Source organism: Sciurus vulgaris (assembly GCF_902686455.1).
Source record: "Sciurus vulgaris genome assembly, chromosome: 11".
Taxonomy (NCBI): Eukaryota; Metazoa; Chordata; class Mammalia; order Rodentia; family Sciuridae; genus Sciurus; species Sciurus vulgaris.
Window position 1 is genome coordinate 65645252 of NC_136472.1, and position 9161 is coordinate 65654412.

A 9161-nucleotide genomic window follows, 5' to 3' on the forward strand; every position below is an offset into this window, starting at 1 on the left:
TCCAGGCACAGAACTTAAAGTGAAATTGCATCAAAATATAGGCGAACTGCATTACTATCCATTTGAAAGTATGACACTTAAATACTGAAAATATTCAAACTGGAACGGCAGTGTTCTTATCTTCTAATTTCAGTTAATTGGTTCATGTTAATTTGTTATCCATTAGATATTTAAAACATAGTTATTTTTCTTTATTTATATACACTCTGTGATGGAAATGTTAGACTGGTAGTTTTTGCTATCAACTCTCAACCACTTAACTTTTAGAGCAAAATACTCATTTCAGGGAGATTTTTGTACTTAGAATCTGAGTTAAAAGTAATGTCAGAAAATGTTCAAGCATGCCATTTAAGAAAATATTAGGTTCTTAATTTTCTTATTACCACGATAATTCAAGGGAATTAGAAGTATTTAACTGCAATCTTGAATTATAAATGATTACTCGTGAGGTTCCCTAGTTAATTTCCCCCAATCTGGTGGGTAGGAAGCGTGTTTATCATTGTTCTAATTTACTTTGGTCTCACTACTGCGATGTTGACTGCTTCTGCATGTATGATCAGCCACCTGTGCTTTCTCTTCTGGGAAACGCCTTTGCAGTTCTTTTGTTGGTTTTTTCTTATTGATATGTAGGAATTCTCCAAACACTCTGCACACTGAATCTTTGCCTGCTATCTATCTGGAAAATATTTTCTCCCTGCGGATGGTCCTTCTATTTTCAGAACAAAAGTTCTTAGTTTTTAATTTAACCAAACATTAGATTTTTCCTTATTAAAAAAAATAAAGTGCTAACATCTGACTCTCCACCTTCAGTAGTCAATGAGACAGTCTTCACATTTGAGAGTAGCTTAGATTCTAGCTTTGTGTTCAGTGTGTTTCTTGTTCTTGTTCTTTTCTTAAACAAGAATTCTCAAAGATATGAAGAGGTTATATATTAAGTATGAAATATGAAAAAACTCACCAGTTTAATTTCCAAAATATATGTGTATATTTTGTATTGTATTATATGAGTCCCCTCTTCCTTTAAGACAGAAGGGAGGTGAATCCCTTGGAGACCCAGCAAAGTCCATAACTGCTGCCACATGACCTGTAATTTCTCCTCTAAGCCCATCCTTATCACTGACTTCTATGGTGACCACTCCGTAGAGCTCAGCCATGTTGACAGTCTCCCTGGACTCTCTGCAAAGAGAGCTGCCTTAGGTCCTCACCCACCTTAAATTTTCTGTACTTACTCCTACAGACTTCCATTGGTGGATATTTAACCTGTATTTACAGTAATTATTACCATAGATTATCAGAAAGATTATAATTGGAAAAGTACAGAAGTTTCTCCCCTTAGCTTGATGGTAGAAGTTTTCTTGAGTTCCAACTGATTTTTCATAATCAGGTTCAATATCCCCAGGAAGGAATGAGATTGAATTGATAATAGAGGGCTCCATTCTTTGAGTAGAAAGAAGACATGAAAGGAATTTTCAAGTGTGCCACTGAAATCATTTACTTTTGATCAATAAAACTGAAAGGAAACCTGAATATACTCTCCAGTTCTATTTGCTTTTATCACAAAGTTTTTGAGGTCCCATAGCTAAGCAATATATTCCTACTAGTTTTACTATAGATAACACTTCTGACAAGTAGTTTGAAATGGTACCAGCTGCCCAAGATGTTTTTCTGGAACTTGGAGGTAGCTGAAATATGTCAAAACACTCACCCTGCACTGGAGTCTGCACTGTGTTGAAACAGGAACCCATTTGTTAGAATGGTACCACTAGATAATTTGCTCAAATTCATGCTTTCTAAGTGATTAGGATGGGTGTATTATCAAACAGCTGTGATAGAAAATATTCTAATTATGCAGAGCCTGGGGCATATTCTTCCTCTATACTTCCTCTGGCAATTAGAGCCTATGGACTGCAGCTGGCCCTGCCCTGAGAGGTGGGGAGAGAAGCCCACAGAAAGCAGGCACTGATGCCTCCCTATCCTTCCCTGGGTTGTATGATTTTTCTTCCTCTTCTCCCTTTCTTAATTTGTTGTAAAGTATTGCTCACTGGATTTCAACAGTTTGACAGAGTCCATTAAAAAAATAATCTCTTAAAGAACGCTAGAGACTGCTTTAAGGAAAAGACTATGGGTAAATTCCAGGCAAGAAAGAACCATCAATCTTAGCTGCCTTTAACTCTTGAACCATGCACTGGGAGTGGACTGGCCCAATCCAAAAAGTTTTCAGTCAGAAGTGGGCAAGGGCTGGAAACAGGGTGAAGAAAGTGAGGCACCTGAAGGAAAAAGGTGAAATAATGCTCTCAGCTTTCCTTGTACCCCAGGTTGTCTAGTCCTACCCTGGGCGGTTCTGAGTCATAGAACTCTCTCATGGTACCTGGAGGGGTCTAAGCATATGTTGGGGGCTGTGCCATGTTGGCGGTGCCGAGATGGCGCCTGATCACATCGGCAGCAAGGAGGTTAATTGACATAAGCACACTCAGGTGATTTTCTGACCACGCACACAATGTATGCGCATGTGTTCTCGAGCACTAATTGCCTGCTCGGAGCATCTCGCCTAATCTTTGCGTAAGAGGCGTGGCCCTGCTCTCCGCGTCCTGGAGGTGATATAAGCGTAGGCGGAGCAAGACAGAGACACAGCAGCCATTAGAAGCAGCCAGAGGGAAAAACACGGACAGCAACCATTAGCAGCAGAAAAGCAGTAGCAGAAGACACGCGGCCGGCAGTAGCCAGAGAAGACATGCCACAGCAGCCATTAGCAAAAAAGCCAGAAGAAAGAACACAGCAGCGAGTAGGGGCAGTGGCGGAAGGCAGATCACGGAATGGAGAACTGAGACGCATCACTAGGGCACCTTAGGTGGACGTACCCTTAGTTCACAGGATGCAGGACTTTAAGGCATAGCAAGTTTCTCTCTTAAGCAAAGTCTCTCTCTCTGATAAGCGGGGTCTCTCTCTCTCCTCTCAAAGCAAGTAAACCTTATTTCCTCTCTCCTCTATAAACAAGCAAGAAAGCAGTGCACTAAAGAGAAAGATAGAAGTGCCTCAGTTTCCACTCCACCACCCATAAGACCTGTGCAAGTTGTTGCTGCAGGAGGTGACAAATATCCATGGATTTTGGAACCGCAAAGAGCCAGCGACGAGCATATACCCTTTATTTCAATGCATCATAAAAAATGTGAGAATTTTTTCAAGTGGAAGTGAATTCAGGAAACTGACAAGAAGGAAAAAAGACACACCAAAAAAAAAAAAAAAAAAAAAAAAAAAAAGAGACAGTCATCATCTAGGTAAACCAGTTTACAAACATTCATTAATCAACAAACATGCCTGTCATCACCCATGTTCCAAATAGCAATTCTGGGAATTGAGATTGAGACTAGGATAAAAAAATAGACTTTTTTTTCTCCTTTGAGGGTGGCCCAACTTTGCATGACACAGCAAAACTGTGGAATGGAGGACTTTACCCACTTCATTAATTGCTACAACACTTACTGAGTTCTTATGTGCACAGGGCATCAGACACAGGCTAACAACTGTGGACTCATAGCAAAGCAACAGAAAACAGTCTCCAGTACAAGCACAGCACAAGAGGGCAAGACAATCCCCCCAGAGCTTTGTAGAGGCAACACGAAATTTCCCCTCTGCCCTCTCATGGATCATTGTAATAAAATGACTCCATTAAATAGGAGAAAAGTCATATGGATTTATTTTCATTCAAAATGCAAACACCACAGCATGAAGGACAATCACATGAGTATAATTACTCACCTGTTTAATATTATGCACAAATTTACATATCCCCTTTTCAAAGGGGGAGGGAGAGGTGGGAATAGGTAGATAATTTGCAGGCTTAATAAATTATTATTAAGTGAGAAGATGGTGTCCAGGATGGTCTCTTTGAATTTTGAATGAGCCCGGGGACAGAATTTTGTAGGAGAAATCCATGCAAATGTAGTTATATTCCTCAGTCCTCTTTGAGATGAGTAATGGGATTTCAAGATGGGAGAGAGAGAATCATTCATTTTTGAAGTCTGGTGTTAATGCATAAGAAGAGAATTCCAGATTGAGTTTCTCCCTTTATATCAAACTGCTCAGCATGCTAAAATATGTCATCTTTGACAGATGTCATTCTCTGATTCCCAACAACTCTAAGATACTGGCAATCACAGGGAAATTCTCAGAGGTTCAATTAAATACAGGATATCGTACCTGGAGCCATCCCTCCCAGTACCTCTGCTTGCCACACATTTGATATTCAAAGTCAATTCTATGCTGGGGAAAAAGAATTCATATTTGAACATGTACTTCAGGCCAAGCACTAGGTGAGAGTCACCTGTGTCATCTCCTTTTGTCCTCACGGCTGTTATCGAGGTAGATAATAGTACTGCCACTAGAAAATTCATCCACCCTTTAGCAGCTTCTCATTCCTTAGGTTGCCCTTCTCATAAATACAGGTAGTGTTAGGGAAGCTCTAAATTTATTCTTTTCCCTGGAACTTTGGAAAGTTTAGTCAACAAAATGAACTCCCAATGCATAGAATATAAGGGACAATGCCTATGAGTTATGAATATGCTTAAGCATGGAATCCATACCCAAAGTCTGAGATTCAAACAGGGTAAGATGGAAGATCTTTATGCAGAGCTAAACGAAGGGATGGGAGCCTGGACTTCTGGGAGGGAGGTGTCACTGTAACTGGAAGAGCAGTGGAGGAAGTGCACAGTGAACACTGACGTCAACTTGTTATGCAGGTGACCAGTGGTAACCTCTGTCTGGGCCTGGTGTCAGACTCCCAATCTCTTCTTCCAGTAAAAAGATCTTTCATTAGGTAAGAAGGGTGTATTAGATAGAATAGCTTCCACCTGAATTCACGGTGTACTTTACTAGTGCAGGTAGATGTAGAATACCTTTTACAAAAGGAAATTTTCCAGAAGACCTCCTCTGTCAAAGAAATCAGAATTTTCTGAACACCAACTCAAAATATGCCACAGTAATATATTTGAGGTGAGATATTTTGATCTCCCTCACTAGTAACTATTTATTTTCAGCTCATATTATAATACTAAAACTCTTGATCATTAGAAAGTGCCTATGCTCCCACTCAAAGGGAGGAGATCAGTCTTACTCATAAGATGCTGGGTCGTCAGCCTTATACCCTCATGTTGCTCACCTGAATTCATTGAAATCGCCATTATCATACACACACACACACACACACACACACACACACACACACACACACACACCCCTGAGAAAAACAGCTCAAGTAAGCTAGTTTCCTTATTCAATCACACATTGCTTGAACATCCATGTATTTCATGCACTTTGTCCAGGGCTGGGGAAATAAACATGAATAAGATAGGACCTCCCACAGGAGGGAGAAGTGGGAGGTGCCCTGCTCTGAATTTAAATTCCGTCCCCTGTCTCACATAGCGAGCGACAACTGGCTGCAGCTGTTAGTCCTCAGTCTACCACACTAAGGCAAGGAAGCTGTGAACTTTTCTCTGGAGCAACCTGAAGACAAACTCTTGGCCTTAAGGAGACAAGTAGGTGGAAAAGGAAGTTGAGAAATGGGGTAGACAGAGAGAAGCAGCAGACCCAGACTATGAGGGTTCTAAAATCCAGATGGGAAAACTGCAGTTGGATTTCCCTGATTAGGTTTCCAGATTCGAGTGTAATAATGGCTCTTTCTTCTACTCCCTGGGTTCTTGGTCTTGTCCACTGAGTCATCCTTCCTTTTTCATGAAAAATAGTGAATGTTCACAGTTGAGCAGTTTTATCAGCTTGCTTCCTGCCAGTACAATTTCTGTGGTAGTAAGGGGATATAACAGCCTTCTTTCATTTTGTATTCACTGTGTCTCAGTTCAAGTTGGCAGAATTTCTGTTGTATTAATATTCTCAAGAACTTTCAAGTCTCTTATATATTTCACTGGTACCTTTCTTCATTAGACACAGTCACAACCATAGGTGATTATCAGATAAACTCTCCTATACAGTGGCCTTGTGCTAGTTTTTGTACAGAATGGTGTCCTAAAGCTTCCTCCAGAAATTCTGATTTAATTGATAGCTGTGCCAAACTCTTCCATTCCTCTCTCTCTCTCTCTCTCTCTCTCTCTCTCTTTTTGTGTGTTGGGGGGACAAGTGTACCATGGATTGAACTCAGGGGCACCCAACCACTGAACAACATGCCCAGGGCTATTTTGTATATTACTTAGGGACAGGGTCTCACTGAGCTGAGGCTGGCTTTGAACTCAGAATCTTCCTGCCTCAGCACCCCTGGATTGTGCCACCACATCTGGCTTCCATTTCTCTTGAAAGAATTCTTTATGTACCTGATTACACTGACCTTTTGATATTTTTGAGGATTTAGCAAAAGACTGAACAGTCATACTTCTTATCAACTACTTGATCATACCTCTTATCCACTACTCAGTCCTTGTACCAATGCCAGTTCATTAATGAGGACATGGTTTTGAGACAAAGGAAAAAGAATGTTATTGCTTTTCTAGCAAAGGAAAAACACAGGGGACTCCTGTGCCAGAGTCGATGAATTTGCCAATTAGGGGACAGAAGTCTTTTAAAGAGGTGATTCAAAGGCTACATTTCAGGTGTGCCCTGTCAGAGGTCATAATTCACTTTGGCCTTGGAAGATAACCATTTCTTAGGTCTTCTGGTGTCATACCCAAAGTCTGAAACATGTCATTCCTGTGATGTGTGTGCTGAAAGATACATAACTGGGCCTAGGAGGAGGAGAAGGGTCATCTTGCTTGCCCCAAGGATAGGGAGGGGGAGAGAAAGAGAAAGAAAACAACAAGCAAGTTTTAAAATAAATGCAGTGATAGAGCAGTAGGGGTTATATTCACAGCATGAAGTGGACCCTGTTACATACCCAGCAGAGCTTCATGACCAGATCTCTGAATTCTAACGTGTTTTGCCTTTTGGAGAGAATGAGACATTCAGTATCATGTAGTCCTGGTGTCTTTTAGTTTAACCATTCTTTTCTTGCTATGTTCCCCTCCTCTCACATTTTATTATAGTTAGCAAGAAGAAATCAGGAGACACCTTTGACATTTTCCATGAGGGGGTTCTTACTCTATAACCAAATTTACCACTTATTGGTTCTTCTATATGCTTAACTCCAGAACATACTTTTGCCAGGCTTCCTGCTACACATAACGAGAATCTTCCTCCTGCTTCTGATGCCACATTCCTCACTTGGTTCTAAGCCCTCATATAGCACTCTTAGAATTTTGGTTTCAACTTTCTCTATCATGCTCTTCAAAATACTCCAATCTTCACACACTTTCCTGAGTCCAAATATGTTGCCATGTTTCTAGGTATTTGTTACAGCCTCACTCAACTTCTTGTTGCCAAATGTATGTGCTATTTTTGTATTGCTTTATAAGAAGTTATCACAAACTCAGTATTTTAACACAAAAACTGTCTATCAGTCAATCACAATTTCTTTCAGGAGTCCAAGTACAACTTAATTGGATCCTCTGCTCAGTGTTTCACAAGGGTGCAATATAGGCAGAAACTAACCTATGCTCTCACCTGCGGGTTTGACTGGAGAAGATTGCATCTTTAAATGCAATATTCAATTCTATTTTGTTGTAGAACTGAGATTCCCATCCATTTCTCATTATTTAGTCTTGTTTCTGCCCTCACCTTTTTTTTTTTTTTTTCCTAAAAGAACTCTTTTATGCCTTATACATTCGAATTGCTAAATAAGGCTGCCTATCCAACATTTTCAACCTATCATCCTAGGGAATTTTCTTTACTGACTATCTCTACTGTTTTTTACCCATCATGATAATATGCCTTTAAGAAAACCTGATCGTACAAGCAATATGTACTAGAGAGAGTATGTATTAGAGAGTCTCATAACCCCAGAATTTATTCCACATGTATTTATTGAGGGCTGTTAGGTGCTGGAATTTGTTCTCGGTGCTGGGGATTGATTGATGGGTCAAATGCATGATATGCCTGCTCTTAGAGACTTGACATTCTAATAGGGAAAGAAGATCCTGAGCTTATAAACACATGAATAAGCCAAACACAGAATGTTTTGAATGTTGAGAAAGGAATAAACAGGGTATGGGGTGGAAAAATAGCTTGAGGGGACATTGGATTGTTCAGAGAACACATATTTGAGGAGGTGTGATTCTGTGGCTAATCCTGGGATGGTTCACACTCTTTTTGCTTTTTTAGGTTCTATTAAATTTTAGTTTGTTTCTTGGTTTTTGTCTCTTTTCCTATATATTACTGCTTCTTAGGGTTTGGAGTTGCTTATTAGATATATTGGATTAAATATGTAAAATAGCTGTATCAGAAAATTATTTTAATTTCCCACCTCTAGCCATTTGCCCAAATTGTCTCATAAGAAACCTGATAAAGAAACCTTGGGAGTAACCCTTATCTCACACTAGCTCTTACATCCCCCTCCCATACCTCATTGTGACATCGCTGGAATTGACTGCTCTAGTCCAGAAAAACATTTTTCCTGTCATTCCTTCACAAATTCATTGCTCTTTTTCTAAAAAGCCTGAAAGCATCTCGCTTTGGTCATTTCTTCAGATATCACTCTCTTGTGAAGATCTCCATGCCCATATAAACCTAATAAAACTTTTATGCTTTCTAATTGTTATTTAGCCTTGTATTAATTTAGATGCTGATATAGTCAAAGAGCTCACATAAGAACTAAGAGGTTTTTGTTTCTTTTTTTTAATCTTTAATTTTTATTTTTAGTGCATTGGAGTTAATTATTATAGATAATAGTGGGGTTCATTTTGACATATTCATAAATGCATAAACAAGTTTTCTCCATTTCAATCCCCAATACTACCCTTTCCTTTTGCCTCCCTCAATCTTCTTCCTTTAAACTATCGGTCTGCATTCTATTTATTTATTATTTACTTATTTTTAATTGGTGCACTATAATGATATAAAATTGGAATGATTGTGATATATTCATATAGGCACATAATATAATTTGTTCACTTTTAATCCCTACTTCTTCCCCTTTGCCTCCTCCTCCTCATCTTTGTTCCCCCACTTCTACTCTACTGCTATCCCTCTTATTTTCTCAAGATCCCCTTTTTTATTTTTATTTTTTATTTTTACAGACTGCATTTACATTCATTGTACACAAATGGGGTAAAACTTTTTGTTTCTAT